At 38.8% G+C, this 26,942-nt stretch overlaps 1 pseudogene; it reads left to right on the forward strand.

Annotated features, from left to right (window-relative positions):
* The first annotated feature begins 18,884 nt into the window (after window positions 1–18,884).
* Window positions 18,885–19,179, forward strand: LOC116630587 (annotated as a pseudogene).
* Window positions 19,180–26,942: the final 7,763 nt, after the last annotated feature.

Below are 26,942 nucleotides of genomic sequence, written 5' to 3' on the forward strand. Positions count from 1 at the left end.
TCCTGCATAGAGGATAAAGATATTTTGGTTTTAGCCTTGACTGTGAAACAACTAACCATATGACCTTGCAAAGTCATTTCATTTAGTTATTAAATTTCATAATTTGTAAAGTCAGGGATTGACTAGACACATTATTTTCAAATAGTTTTTGCCCATGAAATTCTGAGGCAGCCATGAAGGTTCACCATCCAGATCTTTCTTCAAGAGAGAACTTTCTCCAGGGAATGTAATTAGCTGACAGCCCCCAGCTGCTGCACCTTTAGAATCTGATAGGCTGCTCTCTTCCTGGGCTTCTTCCAGTGACAAAGAATAGTGGGAGTACAAGAACTGTGTTATTTGTGCCTCGTGAGGGTAATTTCGTTCCTCCATCAGGTAATCTCTGCTCAGAATCTCTCCATCAGGTTAGTGGGAGTTTCTCAGAGTTGCCCTGTCGTTCCAGCCTCTTACCACTCAATCCTTTCCCTTTCCCTCTCTTTCTTCACTGGTATCAGATCAACATTGTGGTCTGGAGTGCACCCATGTGGCAGCCCGGAGAATGTACCTCACAGACCTCCAACAGTTGGGAGAATAATTGACCAAGGGCTCCATCTGCTGTGCCTTGACAGCCACTGCCAAGTTTGCAAGGAGACTGCTTTTCACAGGATGCTGCCGACGAATGACTGAGGAATGATAAGGTAGGCCCGTTCCTGGTAGACATAACATTCCTCTGAAGGTTAACTTTAGCTTGAGAACTCTCCGGAACCTTGCCGACCCCTCTCTTAGATTGCACAGTTGTCTGAGATGCTTCCATTCAACCTTCCCTCATGCCTTCCCTTAGTAGGGGACTTGTATTATGGTCTGAGGACTCTCCCAGGCTTCTCCAGGTACCTGCTTATTTCCTTTCACACAGGCATTCCTGCTATAAAATTCTGATATTTTTTATTCCCTCTTGGCATCTGCTTCCCTGAAGATTTTTTTTTTTTTTTAAGATTTTATTTATTTGACAGAGAGAGACACAGTGAGAGAGGGAACACAAGCAGGGGGAGTGGGAGAGGGAGAAGCAGGCTTCCCACTGAGCAGGGAGCCCGATGTGGGGCTCGATCCCAGGACCCTGGGATCCTGACCTGAGCCGAAGGCAGGCGCTTAACGACTGAGCCACCCAGGCGCCCCACTCCCTGAAGATTTTGATATCACATCCCGTCCATTACTGCTGTTCCTTCTCACTTTTATCCTCTACAGATATCTCCTGCAATCAATATCTCACACTCTTAGCTCCATATTGGCATCTGATTTCTAGAGGTCTCAAATGGGCACAAATCCTTTCTTTGAGCGAAATTCAACAGAAAAAGGCCACTCTTGGAAGTAACAGAATGGGCCTTTACTGATTGAAGCAAGATTTGGGGACCAAGGATTTCCTTATTCACTGCCACTCACCCCACCTTAGCCTCAAGCGGGAGTTCCTGAATCATCTTTGAGAAATGTTTTAGTATATGGGAAAGACAGTTTAGAAACTCATGAACAAGATGTCCTAACACATTAAATGGTATAATACTATAACATCTAAAAGTTTGTTTTTTTTTTTAAGACAATTTTATTTATTTATTTTTAGAGAGAGAGCATGAGCAGGGGGCAGGGAGGGGGAGAGGGAGAGGGAGAGAATCTTAAACAGGCCCCAGGCAGGGCTCAACCTCACAACCCTGAGATCCTGACCTGAGCTGAAACCAAGAGTCAGACACTTAACCGACTGAGCCACTTGGGGGCCCCACATCTAAATGTTTTCATTTAGCCAAGCTATGGTAGAGGGTCCCCTGGCAGCAGCCGCAGAAATCAGGGGACCAAACAAGGGTTAAAATTCCCTTCGGCGAGATACGGGCAACCTGGAGCTAGGGGGAGAACAAAGATGCTATCCACCAGCCTCCGTTCGCTCAAAGCAGCTCCTAGATGTAGGCCAAGCCAGAAGCCTGATGCTCAGGCCAAGCACAGAGGCCGGTTGCACAGAAAGACTGGGGAGTGTTTCAATCTGCTGCCCTCGCAATGCCCCGAGGGTAGTAACCTGCCAGAACTCTTCTTCTAATTGTTTCAGTGCCATGGGACCCCAGAACACACCGCCCCCAGGCCTCCAGAGCCAGGCCATCAAGAGGACCCCCGGGGCGGCACCAGAGTGCGCAAGCGCTCCCTCCCAGGAGAGCTGCGGCGCGTGGACGAGGGCGCGCGTCAAGATGGCGCCCGCCAGGCTTCGTGCGTGCCGGGCGTCCGAGCAGCCTCTACGTGTGTGTGTCAAATTAAATGCCTGCCCATCAGGCCAACACTTTAATATAAGCAAGAGCCTCCTTCCCTCACTGGTTATGATCAGCTGCCACTGCGCTGGGCCCCGAGACAGGTGAGTCCACCTGCGTGAGCTTTCTGAGAGGCATTTCTCAGCTTGTCGCAGTTTTGTGGGTGTCTCAGAGTTGGTTTTCAAAGCTAGATGTTTTGGACGCTGGTCTCTCACATGCAGCTCTTAAAATTTGTGGGTGCCGGATGTGGGGTTCAAATATTTCAAGGAGAAGCTCTGGGTTTTGAGGTGCCTCCTGACTGTGGGTCGTTGTGCTGGAGGCTGGGTTTAGGGCGTGATTGTCCCAGCCACCCCTACTCTCTGGATGTGTTTTTTTGTTTGTTTGTTTGTTTGTTTTCTACTTTGCTCAATTTGTAGTCTTTGCTCAGCTGGCCTTTAGGTTCCCTCCCCCCCCAAAGGAAACTGTTTCCGGCGTCTTGGGTGGCTCAGTCCCTTAAGCTCTGGTCTGCCTTCGGCTCAGGTCATGATCTTGGGGTCCTGGGACCACGCCGTGGGCTCCCTGCTCAGCAGAGAGTCTGCCTCTCCCTCTTCCCAACCCCCTCCCCCTCTCTCATGTGCTCTTTCACTCTCTCCCTTTCTCTCTCTCAAATAAATAAATAAAATTAAAAAAAAAAAAAAGGAAACTGTTTCATATATATAGCTGTAGACTGGAGGTGAGTTCAGGATCTTCCTAGGTGGCCAGTCTTGAACCAGAACCTCCTATTTCTCTTGTAATTGAGAATTTTCAATTTGATTTAATCTCTATTTCTTTGTTAGACTTTTACCCTTTCCTGATTCTACTTGTTTATTGGCTCTAATTTTCTGTGGTTTGAGATATCAGGCAGATTTGTTAAAAATTGTATGTGAAGACAGAGGAGGACAAGTGAAAAAAAAATTACATTACTTGAATGTAAAAATCATTCATTTGGAGTCCATTATAGACAAATACTTTTTGCACCTTGAAGGGAACTGAGCAGCTAGCACTTCATCTGACAATTTCATATTTGCTCCTATTTCCATGAAACACACTTTGTTCAGTGTCTAAGGTGATTCTCCCTTGGTCAGTGAGTACAGTACCTGAGACTTACCTTACGCTAATTCCTATTATAAAGTAACGAAACCTTTTTATTTGCTCCTCTGTTGCTCTGATGTACACGTCTGTGTGTGGAGGTGGTTGGTTGGAGGTGAGGCAGGGCTGGAGCAGGCAGGAGAAAAGAAACACTTCTAAATTAGACAGGTGAAAACAACAATGTAGTGTAGAAATAGTACACCAAATAGATTGGGGTGGATATATAATAAATCAGCGCCTAAAGAAAACTGTCCTATTAATGTAATCATTAGGGATTTTAATAAAAAGATAGCAACATAACACGGCCTGAGACTATCAGACGTTCAGATTCTTTGAATAACAAGGATCGAATCTGAAGTTATATTCATGTCAGGGATCCAAGCAGTTTTTAAATAGTTTACTTTGCTGTTTGATCCGGAATGCAAATTACTCAGACCCATTCACTATTGTAAGCATTAAAAGGGCAGTTTGTTCACATTATTCTGATATGTCATCACTTTTCAGGGCTCATTAGAAAGGTAAACATGGTTGATACCTGTGAGTTATAGTCAACTCAGCAGGCATTTAAAACATTAAAGGTATGTGTTCTCTTTCAAAAGAGAAAGAGCTATGCAAGCAGTAACTTTTTATGTCTAGAGTAAATAGGAATTAGTGTCTTTTGTGGTAGTCAATTAATCACCTGGAGTTTTACATGTGATCCTGGCTAGGTTAGAAAGCTTTATTCATATTATTCATTCTTTCTATTTTAGCTTTGAAGAGTTGTTATGCTATTAATTTCTTGGCATTCATTTTGAGTAATTTAAGAAAATGTTTATATTTCATTGCCAGTATAGATACTATCCTACCTCCTCTGTGAAGCCTTTTCTGGCCACAGGCTGTCTTCTCTGATCAGAGTTTAAGTTGCTTTCTCTACCAGTAATTTGTCACTTTCTACATTGCACTGTAATATCTTTTGCCTCTGCATGTATTACATCCACAGAAATTAAGCTACCTGAAAGTCAGGCATTTCTCTGAAATTTCTTTACATCCCTCAATTCTTCAAGAGTCTTTCATTCATTAATTTTTTTTATTATTGAAGAATAGTTGACATAAAATATTTTATTAGTTTCAGGTATACAACATAGTAATTCAGTATTTATATACATTATGAAATGATCACCACTCACTCATTAACTCTTGGTTGCTTTGCAACATAAATTTCCTCAGCATATAACATGATTTTTTTCTTTGTAAATATTTTACTCTGTATTTTAGCTTGGACATATTCTGATAATGCCAATAAGATACTGAATACAACTGAAAATTCCCATATTTTACAATCTTAAACCATAATTTAGAAGTCAAATACTACAAACACTAGAGATGAAAGTCAGTTATTTATGTATTTATATGTAGATTTTCTGAGTCAGTGCATTGCATGTACATCAAAAATGATTTATCATCTAGATAAAAACCTATCTGGAAACCAACCTGGCAGTCAGCTTGCCAGTTGCATAATATTCATTGATCTAACCGTCAGGTCCTTAAACTGCAAAATTAAAGAATTGGGGGCCTTAAGAAACGTGGATGCCAACAGCTCCTAAATGTCACATGTTAAAAAAATCATCTCTAATGCTCTATTGTCATTTTCTGTGTGCATTTAACCAGTATTAATTGAGTACATACACTTAGTAATTTTATAAGTAACGGAATTCCACAGTGGAAAAAAATTAGAGTTCACATTTGTGTGTGTGTGTGTGTGTGTGTGTGTGTGTATGTATGCCAATGTGTTGGAGCAGGTATTGTTAGTGAATATGTAAGATGTCAAGTTGTTATAAATAAGCAAAGAAAAATAAAGGTCAGTAAGGGGTGCAGGTTGATGGATGTGGGTACTAATTTGCACACATGGGTAGAGAAGGACTCTATAATGAGCTTACGTTTGAGAAGAGACATAAATGAAGTAAGCCATTTGGTTATCCACAGGAACAAAGTTCCATGGAGTGTAAATGGCAAGTACAAAAACCTTAAGAACAGATCCTACTTGGCATGATTAAGGAATAGTAGGTGACCTAATACTATCTGAACAAGGGGAAATGTGGCAGAATATACAGTTGGAGAGGTGGTCAGGTATCTGGTCGTAGGATCTTGCAGGACACAAAGAATTGTAGATTATATTCTGATTATGATGATAAACTCTTTTTTTTTTTTTTTTAAAGATTTTTTATTTATTTATTAGAGAGCGAGCGAGAGAGAAACAGCATGAGAGAGGAGAGGGTCAGAGGGAGAAGCAGGCTCCCCGCTGAGCCGGGAGCCCGATGTGGGACTCGATCCCAGGACCCTGGGATCATGACCTGAGCCGAAGGCAGTCGCTTAACCAACTGAGCCACCCAGGCGCCCTATGATGATAAACTCTTGAAAGGTTGGAGTCAGTTGAGATATGATCTAACTTACACAAAGCACATAATGGTTAAGATAGACTATCAGAATTAATGTGCTGATAAAACATGATTTATACTGTTAGACTCGGCAGGTATTTAAAACATTAAGTATATGGGCTCTTTTTCAAAATGTCATCTATGTGATTAAATCATGTCTAGGACTTTGAATCTTAGGGATTAACCCCAAAATACTAAGACAGTTCATTTGTTAGTTATTATTACTGTCTTATTTTAAGTGCTGGTGACACTGAATCTGAGTATTGTGGAACTTGAGAAGGGTTTGGTGACCTTAAGGCCAAGTGGGTGGTGCTGGTATCCATTGCTTAGGCTTTCAGCAGTTTTGTAGCTCTATTTGAATCATTCACATGGCATAGCACAGCTACATTTTCACAGGCCACTTTCTTTAGTCTCTCATATGAAGGAAAAAATTCTGAAAACCAGGCACTCTCCACATTTAAGAGACATTGCTGCCAAATGCGACTGCCACTACCAAATAAATATCATTGACTCTTTTGGACCAGTTGTCCCATTCTCAGCAGTAAGCCATGGAACAAGTCCCAGTCCTCTGCATTTGGAGCTTCTCCCGGTGAGGTGAGAGAAAATTTGCAGCAAGGCATTCATGTCAAAAATCTCTTCTCCGGTTACAATGACAGAGACACGTAGCAAGAGACCCAGTAAAAATAGAGAGCAGAGAATCCTGTAACTCCTGGCAAAAAACAGAGATTCTTGGGAGACAAGATCGTAGCCAAAGTAATTTGAACAGCAACGTTCTTTCATTCATTAAATATTCATTGAGTGGCTAGTATGTATAGGCACCTGGAGTTACTGTGGGTGCAGTGATGACCAAGGCAAAGTCACTGCGCTTCGTGCACCTGCATTCTGTGGCGTTTTTCACCCCTCCCCCCAAACTATACTCTAGTCAGTCCTAAAAGAGAAAAAGCTTTCATGAAGGGATCAGTACTTTTTGTTCTGGAAGGAGGGATATAATTTCTGAGGAACAGAAGGTCGGCTGGTGAATGCGTTCAAAGGAAGGAAAATCAAAACACTTTATGATCATATTAGCTCAATAGCTGCTAAGTTTTGGGTGTATATTTGAATCCCGGGGAAGCTTTGATAAAAATCCCAAAGCCTAGCTTGTACTCCAGGCTAATGTATTCAGCGCTCTAGGATGGATGGGGCCCAGGCTTTAGTAATGTTTAAAACTCCCCGGGTGATATGAATGTGCATCCAAGATTGAAAAACCACTGCAGTAGCTTGATGTTTGACTTCTGTTCTCCTGGGTATTTTCTTGGGCAGGTATATACTCCAGAACATAATATGCATGTACATTTGTATGTATGCATATTCCATATGTGTACGTGTTTCTCTTTATATGGTGCAGTTATAATGTGAAGCAGGGATTATCTGACTGGAAATATATTTGGGGAACTTTGTTTTGCTAAATACATCCAAACTCTTCTGTAAGCTGTGGCAGTTTGGTATAATAACAAATCATGTTTGATATCACTGCAGGGAGGAATCCACCCGAGGCTATGTAAACTCCACAGTAATAATAATAATAATAATAATAATAATAATAATAAAATTCAGCATTAGTTTCTGACTAGAAACTGCATTAAATCCATGATCATGTGTACTACCCTAATTTATTTTCCTATGAAAAAACCAGCATAATCTCTCAAAAGTTAAAATTTATCTTAAAATAAGGTGAAACTCATTTGTTAATATAACTCTCATTCAACTATTTGATGTTGGTGTTACTGTTTCTTATCAAGCAGACATGGTTGCTGTAGTACTTGCTTATTGAAAGCCTCTTTCTTGCTTGTGATTAATAGATGTGTGAAAATAGGTGATACACACAAGGGCACTAACGCCATCCCTTGACTAGCACTGCTGTGCCTCTGTCTCTTCTTCCAGTCTCTATCTCTCTCAGTAATGGCTCTAAACCCAGCCAGACAGAGGAAAGCATCTTCTTGAGGAGCTTAAAGTGAATTTGGTCTCATAAAACAATAAGAGAAGGGCCACTGATGTCCTCTGCTTTAGGGAAATATGTATTTCTTAGTGTGGGGTAGAGAACCAAATCAACATTAAATTACCTCTGTGTGAATAAATTATATGACATCAGTAGTTAAGAAACTTGTTATAAAAACATGGTCTGAGGGGCGCCCGGGTGGCTCAGTTGGTTAAGCCTCCGACTCTTGGTTTCAGCTCAGGCCGTGATCTCAGGGTTCATCATGGGATGAGCCTGGTGTTGGGCTCCCCGCTCAGTGGGGAGTCTGAGATTCTCTCCCTCTCCCTCTCCCTCTGCCCCTCCCTTCCCATGTGAGCACATGCTCTCTCAAAAAAAAATGAAGCTTAAAAACAAAACAGCAAAAAAAAAAAAAAACCAAACCCCACATGGCCTGACATATGAAAAGATTCAGATTTGCTTCCAGATCACTCGACATACATCTTTAAATCCTTTGACGGTACAACCAAAACCTTTAAGCAGTTTGATTCTCAGCATCTCTCCTCATCCTTCAAGTAGGATTCCAGCTGTGATCTGCCCAATGTTATGATGTTACTATCAGATCTAGACTGAATGTGCTAATTATTCTTTCAAAAGATGCCAGGATTTCATCATGCAATTACAATATTTTGCTCTTCTTAAAATGATTTCAAAAGCCGGTTCCACCACACTGTCTCTATTGCTTAATGGATTTTATTGTTTTTTTTTTTTTTTGTAATAAAAAGTGGGTGTATTGTATTGATATTATTTTGGGATGCATGACAAATAGTCCTTTTAACAGTGTATAAACATGGATAGACCATACAGGGGTTTATTGCTGAAATTTCAAAGTCTGTTGCTCTTGGCTTCTTGATCTTTGTTACATTTGCGTGGAATAAAGAGCCTGTGACCAGTTTTATTTTGTTGCTGCTACTACTGCCAGATATAGCAAAGCTAAGACATGTTGCTTTGAGTTATGTCCTAGTAGTTTTTGTTAGTATTGTAATTGAGCTTCTCCACTTTAGTTCACTCAAGTGGTTCTGTGGCTATCTTGATGCATTCCATATTCTACGTGGTCATAAATATCCTATAGAGGAGAACTATGTATGATAGTTATTGCTTCTGTGGTTTTAACATGGGTTCATTCTAGGGTTAAGATTTCTTTTTTATTGGTAAACAATTCCCCAAATTTAATTATGCATCAGTTATCCTAACAAAAAAGTGAACAGACCAAATATGTTTGAGGCACATGCAACTAAATCATAACCAAAAGTGATGTCTTGTCCATCCTTCCCTGAACTTCCATCATCTAGTTAACAAACTGGGGTATTTATTAGTCTGCACAGATGAGCACTCCTCAATTTTAATGTGTATATAGAATACCTGGGGATCTTATGAAAATGCAGATTCTGATTCAGAAACTTTAGGGTGGGGCTTGAGATTCTTCTTTTCGAAAGGTGCCCAGAGAAACCAAGCTGCTAGTCCAAGGACCACACTTTGAATAGAAAGAAGCTAGGGAACTGGCTTAAAACCTAGATTCTTAGGCTCTGTACCTCACTTACTAAATTGGACTAAATTGGAATCTCCATAGAAATCTGATTTGTTTTTTTAATTTCTCTATTAATTCCGATGAAAAGCAAAGTTATAAACCACAAACTATGAGACACAATGTAAATAACTTGAACAGGGTAAGTCAGAGTTCAATTTCAAATTAATTTTTCTAATATCTTTTAAACCTTGGAGGAAGTTCATCAAATTCAGCAATGCTGAAGATTAAGCTCTGAAAGGAGAACCCTGCTTAGAAAGGTGTTTCCTCCATCAGGAAACACCTTTTTCCCTAGGTGCCCCCCTCAATCCTGGGTAGACTGTTTCTCAGAGCAAGGCTTCTGGTGCACCGCCTCTGTGAGGACAGAAGATGGAGAGCACACCTCCCCCTCCTAAGCATTGCTGTGTTCTCAGAGCCTTTGAGAGCAGGCTTGAGACTGAGGCGGTGTTCCCAGGGCAGCTAATCGCACCATGCCCAAGGTTGCTCAATGTAAAGGGAAACTTCTAATAGTCTGTCATATGGAGGGCCTCCAGTTTGCTTAACAGTATGCCTAATGTTGAAATTTGAAGTTATGTTATTTTCCAAGTGTCCTAGAATATTCAGACTGTATGAACACCTTTATGCACAAATCTGTCAGATTTTGTATTTCATTAAAATATATTCTAACAGATGAAATATTTAAACGTAATTATTTTAAGGTTTTTCATCTCTGGGGCCACATTTTCTTTCCTCTTTGAAACTTCCTTCGCTAACCTCTAATCCTAGTTTTTCCATAAGTATTGTTTAAATTTATGGTTTCTCTTTTTTGTAGTCTGGTGTCCATATTTTGTCCATGCATCTTTAATCTTCTCTCAGATAACTTTTATATCTTCTTTCATCTTTATTTTCATCCAACGCTTTTGACTCTATTGCTATCCCCAATTAAGTATAAAGTATTTGAATTTTGCTTTTAATACTGTTAATGGTAGTGCTGATTCTGTTATTGCTATTTACTTTGTTTGCACTCTTTTCTTATTTCACTTGCTTTGTTCAGCTTATTGTGACATTTGATATTGAGCCTCTGTTTTCTCTTATTGACGAAAATGATTTTAAAACTCATTTCATCTAGTACATTATTTTTAGATGCACCTCCTTCATGCGCATTTTCAGAGCACTGTTTCCTCATCTTAATTTGCAGAATCTTGTCATTAATTTTGACTTAGATTGGGTACATGCAAATGGACTCTGAGATGGAAATTTTCATACAGAGGTTTAAGCAAGAGTGCCCTTTGGAGAACGACTTCTAAGATGTAGGGAAAGCAGGATCAGGCAGAGGGAGAAGCTCGGTCACAACACAGTTGAAAAAGTGACCTCATCCGTGCCACAGTTGACACTGAGAGAAGTCTGCTAAGGAGGCAGAGGTCCCAGGCCCGTACACCCACTGCTACATTCATGTGGGGGGGCAGTTGCTAGGGTGGGTGCGGCTTTGAGACTTCAGCAGCCCAAGTCCTGTCAGATGGGAGATTAGATACCTTGGACCTTTATGGATAGTACATCAAAGGGTCACTGCTATCCGCTCAGATCCATTTACTTCTTCTTCTGATTTCATCCTGTCTGGGAACAACTTTCTCAGGATTCTGGTTTGTCTCATCTCCTGGGGAAACTTACAAGTTGAAGGACAGTGGGAGAGATTCAATTCGTTGTTGCTCCAGCTGATTTTAAAACTCATCTCCTTCCTTTAGATTTCCCCAGGCCTGTGGACAGCACCTTTGCCGCTCCATGTGGCATACCTGGTGAGACGATCCAGACCTAAGCTCCTGGTCACTATGTCCTTATCAGACCATGGCTGCTGCATTTTTTCATTTGTCATCAGAATTGGTCAGGGGAGTACCAAGAGATACCACCTAGATCAAAGATAGACCTCTTTGTTCTGAGATATAATAGTAGCCTTTTCCAGATGATCAGGGTCAGTTAACACCACACAGCATTTTTTCTTTTGTTTGTATGCTTTACTCTGGGCATGGGATCCTGAAGTGATTGGGTGGTAGCCTTAGCTTAGGTTCATTGGAGCTCTTAACTCTCTCCTCTGGTGGAAGCATTTTCCTCTCTGGGAAACTGGATGTTCAGATGAGAGTTCCTCAACCTTGCCACCATAGACATTTTGAGCCAGATAATTCTTTGTTATAGGGAAATTTGGTATATTGCAAAAGGTTTAGCAGCATCCCTGCCCTCTGACCACTAGTCACCAGTAGCATCCTCTAGCTGTGACGACCAAAAATGTCTATAGACATTGTCAAATGTTACCTCTTCCTCCCAGGAGAGGCAAAATCATCTCCAGTTGGCCTGGGCCCACAGAGACTAAATTTTAGGGAATGAGAAGTATAGATTCCCCAACTGTGTCACAGGGAGAGACAGTACTACTGTCTTTTGGTTCCAATACCCATGCATCCTACCATTTGGGAACAAAATAGTATTCACCAATTTAGGGTGTATACCATGTCCTCATGGAGAATGGCATAGGGTATCTTCTCCAAGCTGACCTTGTGGTTGCATTTTCAAAAGACCACCTTCACTCTATTTGGCCAGAGCCTCGGGGCAATGGTGGGATGGGGGCAGGGGAAAAAATATTTGGTGAGTCTGTGAATCTAGTCAGCACATTGTAAGCCAGACCTTTGCCAGGACTTCATTTATTATCAAGTCCACATACACCTGTCTAACAGAGGTATCATCGTGACATTTTGGGACCTGGATTATTAGTATTGATCCAGACCTTTGTCCTAGCACTAAAATCCCTATTCCTCTTTCCCAACACGTAGTTGCCAGGTAGATGGTCATGAGTTTCTTTAGAAAAAGCATTGAGGGTATCACTGTCATCCACACCTATAGTCATGTTGTACAATCCTTCCTTATGGGGACTTGATGCTTCTTCACCAGTCAGTGGATTTTAGTCATAGAGTTTTCTCATGTCTGGAAACTGGATCTGAGAATGTGACATTTTATTGGGGAGGCTGCCCTCAGCCTTCTCATTGCCCATCTTCAAAATTTTTCATTGTACATATTCAGCAACATTCCTGTTGGCTTCAACACTGTTTTGTGCCTCAGAACATTGTGTTCTATTTTTCAATAGTTCTCTGTGGGTCAGGATCACAGGCTGCCCCTCAAACCTTGCTACTCATTATGGTAATTGCTCCCACCTGAATTCTGATGGTTAAGGGCTACCAGCTGGACTCTATTATCTCAGGATCCTTATTACTTTCAGGGACCTCTGTTCTGAAACAGCATTTTCTATGACGATCCTAGCCTATGGAGGACAACCACCACCTAGCTTCTCAATGATCCTGGCTAACTCTCACTAACACGTATCTTTATGCTTTGATGAATGGAGTGTCCTTTGAGCACTCCCACTGAACATAGTTGGCTTGGGTTTTTCAGCCTTACCTAGTAATAGCAGCTACAGCATTCCCCCCCCCACACACACCCCTGTTTGAGCATTTGGAGACTGTTATGAACTGAATGTTTGTGTCCCCCCCCCCCAAATTCATATTTGAAGCCTTTAACTCCCAATGTGATGTTATTAGGAGGTAGGGCCATGTGAGGGGAAGGCAAGAACGTAGCTGTCCACAAGCCAGAAGGAGGGTCCTCACCAAGAGATGAATCTGTAGACACCTTAATCTTAGACTTTCCGGCTTGAGAACTGTGAGAAAAAAATTTCTGTTGCTTCAGCCACCCAGTCTATGGTGTTTTTTGTAGTAGCCTGAGCAAACTAAGACTTAATCCTTCCTCTAGCATGTAGCTTAGGTGATCACTTTCTCCAAACTTCCAAGGCCACCCTAGTAACTTATTAACACTGTCTCATGGGGTCTCTGCCAAAATATTAAATCTCATATTTGGGAGAACTCTTTATACCCACCTTTATGCCTCCCTTCTTGATCCCACACCCAAAATGTTTTTTCCTCTTTCTCTAGTACATATTGCTTAGCTGCCAAAGCTTCTTTGGAATGTATTCCTTTTCCTCCCTTATTAGCAAGTCCAACAACTGCTTCATTTGGGCTATACTGACATTTGACTCAAATTTTCGGTCCAATGGCCAGGTAGGGAAGGAAGGGTGCATTCTGTAGGACAGAATATACTGTCTTACAAGGCAGAGGCCTCTGCATTGCCTACAAGCAAGGGCTAAGAGGGAATACTAATATTAAACAAGAGACTGAGATGCTTCTGCAGATTCAGAGGGTTCAGGAAGATCTGAAGTTTCAGAGATCTCAAAGTCATAAAATAAGATGTCTCCATCTGAAATCTCAGGCCTCCATTCTTTACCTACCAGTGCCTAATCTTGGTGTAGCAAACTTGCCAGGATTGAGAAGTCAAACCTCTCCAGAGATTTCCACTCTTGTGATTAAGTTCTGGGCCCAATCTTCATATTTTTCTGCAATTTAGCTATAGGTGGTGGGGATCTCTTTATAGGCAGCCAAAGAAACAACCCTTTGACTCTCACCTTTCATCTTGAGTTGGTGATTATTCACCTTCAGCCTTTTCTTTCTTTCTCTAATGCGTCAGATGGCTCCCAGCAGCAACCATCTAACTTCATAGTTGTCAAAAATACTACTTTCCCCTGTATCTTCCAAATGCGTGGGACATTCTGTTCACAGGCATCTGTCCTTGTTTACCACCAGCGAGGGTTCTCACACTTGCCTCACTAGAGAATACCAAGGGCTACCAGTGTTCTATTGACCACCAGAGAGGGATCTTCATCATCATCTGGCTGGCTGGTGAGTCAGGCCTCCAGTTCTCACTTGAGAGTTTGCTTCCTAGGACCTTTGCTAATGCCAACTACCTCAGGCCAGATTTCCTGGAAACAAAATGCAGTAGAGATTTCTGTAACGGGAGGTTTATTGAGAGGACATGCTGGACCACTCCTAGAAGGCTGTGAAGAAAGCAGGATTGGGCAGGGAGAAAAGTGGAAGTGCAGTTCAGTTGCAGTATTTGAGCTGATCCATGGGGAGCTCCAGAGCTGGTGTAGCCCTTCACACGCATCCCAGTTGGAAGCAAAGAAGTGTAGGGTATTTGTTCACTACCATCTCCTCCCCAACACTTAAAATTTGTCATTTTTATTGTGTATAAATTATACCTTGATAAACAAATAAGAGGAAAACATTTACAATATTACGACAGGTAAAATAAATTTTAAAATAACATTATAGGGGACTGGAGATTTTTCTGAATATGTCATAGGATGGAGGAGAAGGTTAGAGTAGTCTAGAAAAAAAAAAACTTCTTTAAAATGCTTTTTAAAACTCTCTTTTTGCCCAAAATCTGACTCTTTAAAATACTTGCTACATCTCTTCTGTACTCTTATTCTGCTTCTAGACTTCGTCCTTCTTGGAGCATTTCCAACATCATCTTGGGCTTTTTATCCACATCCATATATCTCCTTGACCATTTCTTTCTCACATAAGATAATTTCACTCTTAGCTTTCACTGTTTGCAGCTTCATCTATTGATCTACTTTATTAGTCAGGGATCATCTTTGGGTTCCATCCACCTTTGAAGGTTAAAGTCTGGAAATTATAATTCTTTGTATTCAATATTTTTTCCTCTCATGTCTACCTATGTTAATTATAGCCCTCAAACATTCCCTACCAGTGAAAATAAAATATTTTAATATCTATTTTAAAATGACCAGTAGTTTTCATTGTTTAAAGGATAAAAATTAGAATTCACCAGTATCAACTTAACCCAAGGCGCACTTTTAAAACTAGATTAGGCAGAAGTTCAAAATCTGTCCCTCGGAAGATGCTGCATTTCTCACAGTAGAATATTTTAAATAAATGTGTATCAAAAATTAGTATTTCAAGCAACATTTTATTCTGTTTAGAAAAATTGATGACTTGACTGCAAATACATTTCAATTAAATGGTAGTGCATTGACACACACTAAGACTCGGTTTAAAAGTTGATTTCAAATGAGAGTGATAACTCATCTTTTAGATATTGAAAACTATCATCAGATCTCTGCCTCAAATACTGTATGTTTACTAAAGAAAACCTGTGGGAATATTTATTAACCTATAGGTGAGCTCAGATAGATTTTTTTTATGCTAGGAGAGGAAATCGGAAATTGCTGGATGGAGTCATGATACCAGAAAGTAACGGGAGAAAATAATAAACTGGGTAGATAAGCGTTTCCTTCTAGCATGAGAGAGTGAACTGCTTGTCCATGTTCCCAGCAGATTTTTTTTAAAAGACTTTATTTATTTAAGAAGGAGAGAGGGAGAGAAAGAGAGGGAGAGCAAAGAGGGAGAGGGAGAAGCAGACTCCCCGCCAAGCAGGGAGCCCAATGTGGGGCTCCATCCCAGGACCCTGGGATCATGACCTGAGCCGAAGGCAGAGGCTTAACCAACTGAGCCACCCAGGTGTCCCCCCAGCAGATTTTTTAATGCCTTTTTTTCTCATCCTTTCAGGGAGCCGCTTTAGCACTCCATTGGACTCACCCAAGGTTTTCTTTTCTGATTCATTTACCAATCCAAAGCCAGCTTCCCTTTGTAAGGGAAATGCACTGAGGAAGAAAAAAAAAATCTATAATATCCAGGACCATCCCAAATAATTTGAAAGTAAGCATACAGACTTTGCCTCTTTGACTTACACCGTGACTTACACCGTCATTCTATACAAAACAAGGATTGCTTCATACCTGATCCACTGCGTTTTGTACTGATTTTGACAATAGATTCTAAAAATATACTGCTTAAATATAATGCAAGTATTCACCATAAAACCTGATTATTTAGGTATTAACTCTAAAAACCTTAGAGATTATGAGGCTTATTGGGTTGAACCAACCTCTGAGGATAAACACTCTGTAAAAAAGTCCACTCAAATTCTGTCAGGTTATTTTATGTATATGATTATTTCCCCAAACATGCTGAAATTGAGATAAACTCAAGAATTTCATAAAATGAAATTTCCATTTTTAGCAAGGAGAATATGACTCTGTGCAGTTTAAGTTTAAGAAAAAAGTGTACTTACTTATCTATCATAAAATATCAAAGTTCAGTCCAGTAACAATGAGCAGTTCAGGCAATTCAGGCTAATTCTGCGAAGGATATTTGCAGAAATTCATCATATACCTATTAATCTTTACAAAATTAAATTCCTATACAATGTATACTTTTGTTAAACCTCTTAGGCAAGCAGTAAGATAGTCCTAGGTCCTCCCAGGAAGAGAAGAAGTCATTGCAGAAGTGCAGAATCAAAAAACAGAAATTATCTCTGTTTGGGTGCTCCTTTTTTTTTTTTTTAAATAAGATATAAATACCACCCTCCCCAACTCCAAGGTTATACATTAGTTATGTCTATACATAAATAGAGAATTTTTATTCTTTGACTCTAAATGAAAATTTTATTTGATGGAAGTGAATGCTATAATTGATATTTTAGTTGGTATTTTAATTTTGTTTAAAAAATGCTTGTGCTAATTATGGTATAATCAAAGCGCTGTTCAAAGTGCCTTATTAATATTAACTCATTTACTCTTCTGCACACTGAGATGGGCAATGTTTGATACCACTATTTTTACAGACAGGAAACAGGCACAGAGCAGTTAATTACTTCCTGCTGGTCACACAGCTCGTAAATGGCAAAGACAGAACTCGGTCCGGGAATTCGCTCCCTGGAGTTCATACTCCTAACCATTACACTATGCAGGTTAGTAGAATGATAAATTATAAAGCTAGAAATTATGAAGTAATTTTATTTTTCAAATTTATACAAAATAAGAATAAAAATCAGTTAAAAGGAACTCTGTACCTCATTTACAGTTTCTGTCTCCACTCCTTCTCCTACGTTATCCTCATTGACCACAGCATGTTCACTGTCATGCCATAAAGTACCATAGCCTAATGCCCAGTATGTTAACTTTCTTTTCATTAGGCAGCAGGTATTTAAAGGAAAGGTCTTGGAACTGTGCTTTTTGAGTTTGCATCCTGGTTCTGCCACTTAGAAACCATGTAACTTTGCAAGTTATTTACCTTCTCTGGGTCTCCATTTGGGTTCCTGGGAGGATTAAGTGATTTAAAATGAAGAGCACTTAGTTAATGAACAGGTCAGTATTGCTGTTTTTATCATTTCTCTCAGTAGAAGCGCCTACTTCATAAGAGCGTTGCAAGTTTTAACTCCCACCTTCTATAGTTCTCTCAAGCATTCTCCTCATTGCCGGGTGCCTAGTAGGAGCTCAGCAATGAATGTGAGTTTCTTCTCTCGATAGTTCAGTTCTATCTCTCTTTCCTAGACTGTGGCCATCTAACTGGGCTCTTTCCCAAATTTTCAACCAGTTCTGCAAATTAGTCTTATTTCAAAATCCAGTTTTGAATTATACTGTATCACATACAGAGTAAAATTTTAAGTTTTATAAAGTCATTCAGTGTCCTGTGGACTTAGGTTCTAGCTTCTTTTTCCTGCTTCATGTCCTTAATCTTCCTCATTTATATACCCTGTGTTCCTGTCACACCAGGAAGTCACTTATCCAAACACACTTTTATACTCCGTGCTGGCAATCATGCCTTTCTGTCTACTTGAAAGCCCTGCTGAGTAGCTACTTAGCACAGGCTCCATTCAGAAGTTCTCTATGAACCTATTCAGTTCTTTGGAGACAATTTATTATTCCTTTAACTGTGCTCCAAAGGTATACTAATTACAATCTTCCTATAGTTCTAATCACCCTCTGTCGTATTTCATAATAATTAGTTGTATATCTACCTGTTTGTGTCACTATGCAGGAAGAAAATGCCCTGTATACTTCTCTATGCCAAAAAAAAAAAAAAAAAAAAGCCTGTTATCTTATAAGTTCTCAAAAATATTTATCATATGCACAAAATATGGATCAAGCACTTAATGAGTCCTCAAGAATAATTTGGAAAAGGTAGCTATGTCAGAAATACAGAAGGAAAATAAAAACTTAATGTTTACATTGGAAATTGGTTGGCATTCAACTTCTAAGAGCAAATTTGGAAAATAATATAAAGCAGATACTCAGTTAATGGGAGCAAGATGGAAAATGCTATTGCCAAACCATATTTAAGAGTAATCAAGTTCTCTAAATTGAGCATAAGTCTGAAGCATGATCAGGTTAACAAAAAAGAAAAGACCAGTGTTATTTTGCCTCAATTGGAAACAGAGTATGGGAAAATTTGTATTTTTCCCTCAGAGAGCAGGGTGACTTTATTCCTTCCATTAAGCCAATTTTGTGCCAAACCTTAGCCAATGCTTCAGATCTTTATTGATACCTCTTTCCCCATTGAGCTTATTTATCCCCTGTTTTGTGCCTGCCTTTCTCAGCTCCCTCCGTGTTTACTCCCTTACCTTTAATTTTGTGTTAATGAACATCAGTGCGATAGCTTACCTTATATTAAATGGGTATTTCATAGAGCTTTATGGATTTAGAGACTTGATTAAAGATAAACTAAGGGTTGAATTTCCCTTAGATTGACCATGCAAGATGGTTGATCAGTCAGCAAATTCTCTAAGTATCTAATATATGTCAACCATTAAAAGGATGCAGCAAAAGAAGGGCATAATTTGGTCACAGCCGCAGAAACAAGATGGCAAAGGGGATGTCATCATTTGGAAAGCATCACAATAAGATGCACATGTCATGCCACTGCTGTGGCTGTAAGGCCTGTCACCTTCAGAATCCAACCTGTGGCAAATGTGGCTATCGTGGTCAAGCAGAAAAGAAAGTATCCCTGGGGTGTCAAGCCTAAAAGATGAAATAGCACTGGGAGCGGCCGAATGAAGCATCTACAAATTGTATACTGCAGATTCCAGCATGGATTCTGTGACGGAACAAAACCTAACCTCAAGAGGGCCGCTGGTGCAGCATCCAGTTCATCCTAAGGATTTCAGTGATTAGTCACAGAATAAGTGTTCCGGTTAAAAAAGGAAAAGACAGAAGGAAGGGAGGGAGGGAAGGCAGGCAGGCATAATCATTATCCACATGGAGCTCACAGGTCCAGGTAGTGGGAATAATGTGTGTACAGACTTTGAGATGACAAAATAATGGACTGTAGAAGCAACTGAAAGAAGTCAGCATTTTTGCAGAGAAAACAAAGAATTGAATATATAAGGCTAGGGACAAGGGCAAGATAATTTGAAGTCTTCTAATTGACTTCAGCATTTTGGACTTGATCCTAGAGTTCTACTTTCCTTCCTCCTACAAAGGATGGATTTTCCTTGAAGTTATCAAAAGCTGTTCACTCTTCTTGTGCACTGTATCCCGTCTGCTTTAGCATACCGAAGACTTTGTTCCTGCAATCACATATGTGCTGCCTCTCTTGAATCATTTTTTTCATACTGGATCATACCTATAAAACTATAAATACTACATGAGAGATCACATTTTACAAAATAAGACGCTATTTATCCCCAGTCCATCTTCCTGCCCCATTTCTCTGTACCCCATATAGAATATGTTATCCCCAAATTTGTCTATACTTACTGTCTGCACTTTCTCATCATCCATCTTAACATAATTCTCTCTGGATTTTGTCCCCCTGCTACACTAAACCTGCTTTGGCAAAGTAATCTATGACCTTCATTCATCATGCATGCCCCAGCTGATCCAATAGCATTTAACAAGCCTACATCTCACTCTTTAATTTTCTCAGTCAGATCTCAGACCTAAGTCCACCAGTGTATTCCTAACTTTGCTGAATACATATCAAGTTCTCTGAGTGGTTTCACTGAAGCCATTGTCACTGGTCTTTTAGTGAGTTGAAGAGAGTGTTGGTGCTCATAGATTACCAACAGTTTTCTTTAATCCTTTTTAATACTCCTCCTTTACTCCTCAACTCCTGAAGCTTTGATACTCTGGAGATGAGTAAAGGTTTCAGAGTGGTCTAGCAGGTTTTCAGCCATCTACATTTGACATTTCTGCATAGTTGTCTCACTTTGGAATGTACAATTTCTGATGTTAATGGCTCACATAAACTGAGATGAGAAAAATTTCATTTTTTTATACCCATGTGTTTTGAGATGAATCACAATTCATTTAGAACAGAGAATCAGTCCATTTTGGGACTCTGAGTTCAAAATTTCTTCTGTATCATGAAGTAGGTTAGTTGGTAGTTGGAGAAAGTGAGGCCACTTTTTTCTTTTCTTGACAGAGAGCTCCAAATATAGGTCCACAGAGAGCAGCATGCTTGCTTTACTCCAAGTCTCTTCACCCAAGTACAGTAAACCTCATGGATGAGAAAATAAGATAAAAAAGATGGCTGTTCTGCTAAGTGTATGACAGAACCACTTCAGTCACATGGGTAAGCCCGTAATGGACTGAACTTCCTACAGTATGTGCAAACCTCTTTCTCTGGGAGAGCCAGGCCCTGGTATGTTATCTTAGGAAAAAAGACATCTTGCAAAGTAAGTTATAAAAGCCTGAACATATTGGAGAGGAAAATAAAGATGAAAATAATAAATAAAAATATGAATGTTATATTTTACAATCAGGAAAAGGTAGAGAGACGGCTTGTGAGCTTAATGATTTTCAACTACGTTTTTTCTTAATAACAGAGCCCAGTGTACATTGCAGTGTAATTTACCATTTATCTGATAATAGAAACAAACATACATACGGAATTATATAGTAACATTTTATATGTAAAAGTGTAACTATTTTACATGTTAGAAAATAAGTCTTATTTTTAAAAACACACCATTTTTGGCATTCTTGTAAGGGAGAAAACCTAGAAACATTTCTATTATTAGTATCATTCCAAACAGTTACAGAATTTCGATGTTTGTGTAGCTTATAAAATAGACTATCTCAAAATCATTAAACAAAGATGTGGGTTATAAAATGTCACATAAGAGTTCTGCCATATCTACTTATATGTCTCAACAATATCAATAGTTTAATGTTGCTAAATTTCATTATAAGCCTCAGAGATATTGTATTGATAAGGATAAAAATTTATTGCTGACTAAGCTTTAGATATGATATATACAGAGGTCTGATTGATAATCTCCATCCATTATATAATTGTGTAATGTTGCAAACCTACCATTACTTACAAAGTAATAGTTTTTTTCAATTCACATCTCATTTCATTTTTGTATCAGATGCACTTACTTGGAGTATACTTTTATAATTTAATTACCTGTGATGACCATGGGCATTTATAAGACAATACAACTTAACTAGATCATTTTAGTTCCATACAGATTTCATACCCATATAGCTAAAGAGGCTATTCATACCACTGACATTTTGACATGCTGAGGACATAACTCCTCCTATCCATCAATGCATCTAACCCTATGGCATATTTCTGCTAATGAACAGCCACACTCATGCAAGTTCTGGTGCTGCCATTAATCTTTTTTGGACGAATTTAAAGAGAAAAATGATAAATAACTTGGTGAGGTATAGGGATGGAAACATGAGTGATAGATTAAGCAAGAGCAAAGGAAAGTTGAATGAATATCTCACAACACATCTTGATTAATATTTGCAATTCATGAGTCAAGAATATTTAAACTTAACGTGTCCTGCACAAGATGCTTTACCTCTGTTAGATCTTTACTGTTTTCTGTTTATTGACTGGCTGTCCTGCTAAAGTGGATTCTTTTCTTTTTTATCCTTGGTACTTACTACCATGGAAAGAAAACATTTACAGTATAAATACAGTAGTTTTAAACTATTTACTAAAAAAATTACATATTCTCTTCAGTTAAGTCAGTATCCAAAACAAAATATCTTTTTAGTTTTCCAGTAGTATATTGTGAAGCAACATTGCCTATATAATATTGTTGATAGATAAAAAAAATTCTCATCTGTAGATGTGAGGGAATGCTGTCTAGGAAAGAGGATGCTCCAATTGCTCATTGGCCAGTTGGTACTGAAGAAAAGTTTTGCTTTGAATTTTTAAGTTGAGAATGCATGGAAGACAGTATGAGGGTTTGAAATTTCTAGCTGAACCCTAACCTTTAGGTGTTTGTCTTTGTTTATTCTTGGCAAAATGCAGTCCTATTTCAGAGATAAAAAGGCTTAAATGGGCTATTAAAAATCTCCTTGAACTTCAAAGAGCCCTTAAAGGGAACATTTCATGAGTTAAATACAAATGAACGAAACCATGTGGGTTACATTTCCTTTAAATTTTACATGCATTTAGAAATTAAGGAAAAATACACACAAAATAAATTCTCAGTTTTCATTAGACTCTACATTGAGTGGTCAATAATGCCATAACATGTCTATAATGAGTTTAGAAATTAAATGTATCTGAAGCAGAAAAATGCTTAATCACTAGATTAGAATAAAAAAAAAAAAAAGCTTTACCATGATACAAATCCTCAGTGTCACCAAAAATTAGCTAGTAATTTTCTGACTGTACAGGACAATGTACTATAAAATGCTACTAAATTAGATCTAGTCCCTGCTTTCTGGGATTTTACAATAATTCACAGACACCGTGAGATGAGTTCATTTATTCACCCTAAAAAAGAAAACTAATACTTAATAAAATATATGCAGCATAATTTACAAAGTGCATAGTGCTTTTTAAGACAACACATGTGTCTGAAGAAGGACTATAGACATGCCAAGTCAGAGTCTCAGAGAGAGAAGGGGATATGGAGGGGGGAATTGAGAGCTCTTTTCTGTCACATCTGGAAAAGAAATGAAATCTTATGTGAAATTTATTTTTCAATGATGACAGGATAGTAGCTTGTCAAGCTACAGTTGGGAAGGACATTCTGTCTGGTGCTGGTAATCAAACCAACTGAGGATACATTTATTGAGTCCTGGCTGTTGTATAATGCTACTAGCAAACATTCCCGATGATGATAATTGCTGGGAACTCTGTTTTCAAGAGGCATCTAATGGACCACTGGATCTTGGAAAGAAATGAACAATCAGTTGTATTTTTTTTTTTTGGCTCAAGTCATTTTAGGTTCTCCAAATTGAGATGGAAGACAGAAAATATGAAGAAGTTTCTAAAATGGCAGGAACCGTGTTCTGGCCAGCTCAGTGAAATGAGGCTCAAATATAAATGTGGCCAGCTACATTTATTATGTTTATGTTTGGCCATACTTCCTAGTCAGTGTTTTCTTCTGGGCTATTGATACAGGTTTCTAGGATTGTTCTTGTTGATTCTACTTTCTCTCTCATTAGGAATCATATTCACAAATGTATTCTCAATTATGATGCCAGAGTGCCTTCTGTGGGAGGCATTTTATTATAGCTACTATATTAATTCTTTAGAACTTCTCTGCTTGGCATTTAATGCCTTAATTCAAAATTCAGTCTCTCAGTTTTTGCAGGTATCAGATGGAATTTTTTACTATAGCTACATGTACCACACCTTATCAATTAAATTGAGAAATCATATTTGTGTTTTATATTGTGAATCTCAACGCAACCATGTTCCTGTTTCTCCTGTATCATTTATCTAAAAGGGATACTATGCCCAGGACTAGGTGTTCTGAATACAGTGAATCCATAGTCACAGTCTTGAATGTATTGGGTTCCCCCAGTCTGTCTTTTAGGAGCCCAGAGTTAACTGGCATTCATCAACTTTGTTCTTTTTTTTTTCCCCTAGAAAAGCATAGGCAAACAATTATAGTTCTTTTTTCAAGCACATCAAACAAACTTGTTACCAGGGCCAAAAACTGATCTCTAAGGTTTGAAATTTTACCCAGATTCTGATCTCTCATTGAGAAGGACTGACATACCCAATTTAGACCCACGCACAAAGACTCTATTTTAAACAGCAGGGCAGTGTTTTGTTGTCAAAGACCCTATGGGTCTTTACCAGTTCTCAGCAACTAAACAACATGAAGTTTTGTAGAAAGAAATCTCTTTGTTTATATTGTTTCCCGGAAGGCATCACTCTTGATTGACTCAATGCTGGTTTGTAGAAATGGAAGTTGTTTTTTACCTCTAGTTCTGAGTTAAATATTTTCTTCCCAGAGGAAGCCCTCAGCTATGAATACCTTTTTATTGCACCAGGGTTTAAAAAGGGCATGACAAAGAGACAAGCAGACTTTGGTAGTCTTTCTTGTCATCTTCATCAGAGCATTTTTGATAGCACGTAACTATTGTAAGCTCACAGGGGTATCTCTTGAAACCCAATGGAAAAAAGCACAGCTGGGCTGTCCTAGGATAAGACATGCCTGCTGGAAAGTTACCAGGAATGAAAGAAACTACCTTTGAATTGGTATAAGATTTTGTAGTGGCTAAATGCTTGGAATCTGGAACCAGACTGCTTGAGTTCAAATCCCAATTCCTCCATTTGTTTGCAGTGCACTTTTGATATATATAATTTCTCCCTGTCTCTTATTTCTTCACCTATAAAATAGGGATAATAATATTTCCTGTTACAGAGAATTGTTGTAAGAGCTAAAAAAAACCAAAGTGCTTATAGTACCTGGCACATAAAAACACATGCAATAAAAGTTTACCACATTAAGAATCTATTTATTGAGGGGCGCCTGGGTGGCTCAGATGGTTAAGTGTCTGCCTTCGGCTCAGGTCATGATCCCGGGATCCTGGGATTGAGCCCCACATTGGGCTCCCGGCTCAGCAGGGAGCCTGCTTCTCCCTCTCCCTCTGCCTCTCTCCCTGCTCATGCTCTCTCTCTCTCTCTCTGTATCTCTGTGTCTCAAATGAATAAATAAAATCTTAAAAAAAAAATCTATTTATTGATAATGTGACATTTATTATATTACTGGTGGGCAATTATTTCTTCAATACTTGTCTTTAGAGAAAGCTATTTCTTAACATAAAATATTAACAAATTGACTCAGTTAAAAATAAAGGGGGGAGCAGTTATGTAAATTCTAAGAGTAACATTAAAATAGCTCAATGATACAAAATATCCATGAAATAACATTCATCTAATATCAAACCATTGGGGGCCCCTGGCTGGCTCAGATGGTGAAGCATGTGACCCTTGACCTCAGGGTAATGAGTTTAAGCCCGATGTTGGATATAAAGCTTTCTTAATATCAAACCTATTTAAACTGGTGTTTTTTCTTGTGTTGCACAAGAATTCTCCATGAAGTCTGTGCTTCTGTGACTTTAGTATGTATCAACTACAACTCACCAAGATGTTCTTTGTCCTTTTTGAAAGTATAAAAGTCATTATATCAAAGGAAAAACTGTTACATGCAATAATATTTGGTAAGTAAAAGAGAAAAAACATTTTACATAGAGAAATCCATTGATTGTATGTATGTTTTTTAATCTACATATACTGCCTCTGGGAAAATAGGCGCTGTTGTACATAGCTGCTAGAAGTATGAGTTGTTTGCTAAATCTATAACATTATCCCCACCTATTTCTTTTTTTCCTAGCAGAGCTTGTCTCCAAATCTAATAGCTGAAAATATCAGCTACTTTTTTTTTTTTTTAAGCAACTTGTAGTGAGGACAAATGGGCATACAAACTAGTACAGACAAATGGAACCTGAGAGGATGTCTGGGATTTGTTTTTTTCCTTTGTAGTAGAAAAGAACTCATAGAGGGAGAATGTTCCACTTCCATATGATGTTTTTGACTGTGGCACCATCTTGGGCCCTAGGGGACAAGCTCAAAACAACTTGCATTCAGATTTTATGTTCTATGAAGAGAATATGTCTTCAGCAACTTTTAGTTGGGTTGTCTTTTTTGCAGCTGTAAGCGGTCTGATTCATAAAGTTTATCAGAAAATGGATCAAATGTTAGAAACAAAAACTTCCAGTTATGTTTGTAACTGCTTCTTACAGAGCGAAAGTGGAAACGTGGAGGAGCCTGAAGGTGATAGAGGGCCGAACGAAGGGAACATTGCCATTTTCTGTAGGTGTGCATAGCTTTGCTTGAGCAACAACACTTCTTCCTTGTGTGGTTTAAGAACATATGGCTTTAATCATACCATCAAATATAATTTCTGTGCATAACAAATGCTAATATAATTTACTGAATGAATGTGGAATTCAGGAAAATAGCTTCTCAATGAACAATGATAACACTGAGTTTTAGTGTCTTTTATATCTCTGTTGATTTTATCTATTTCAGATGTCAACACCTCTTTGTCATTTGGAGCCCTAAATACAGCGATCATTCAGAACAGACTCACAGTATTGGTCTCTTCTAAGCTATCCAGTAACCAGTGCTTGACTTATGAAAATCCTATTCATCTCTTGATTCTGTGAAACCCCTGTAGAAATCCTACTGCCTTATAAACTCAGTATGTTTACCTTCCAAGAAAAATTCATTTGTTTTTAGACTTCAAATTCTATAGTCTGACATAATCCAAACAATTTAATTTTTCTCTCAATTAGGTCATATTAGCAACTGGTAAATTGCTAAGGTATTTGTATGTAACAGATAAGTTAATTGTAGAATATACAAAGAGGGAGATAAGTAAAGATCTCTGTTAGCAATGACTAGACACTTCTAATCAATCAGAAAGCTGGGTAAAATAAGGGGCACATGGGTGGCTCAGTCAGTTATATCTGATTCTTGATTTGCCACATCAGGCTCTATGCTCAGCAGGGAGTTTGCTTGAGATTCTCACTTTTCCTCTCCCCCTCCCCTCTACTCCCCCCTTCGCTCTCTCTTTCAAATAAATAAATAAATAAATAATCAATCAATCAATCAATCAATCTTTTAAAAAAAATTACT

Source organism: Phoca vitulina, unplaced genomic scaffold, assembly GCF_004348235.1.
Source record: "Phoca vitulina isolate PV1807 unplaced genomic scaffold, GSC_HSeal_1.0 scaffold4, whole genome shotgun sequence".
Taxonomy (NCBI): Eukaryota; Metazoa; Chordata; class Mammalia; order Carnivora; family Phocidae; genus Phoca; species Phoca vitulina.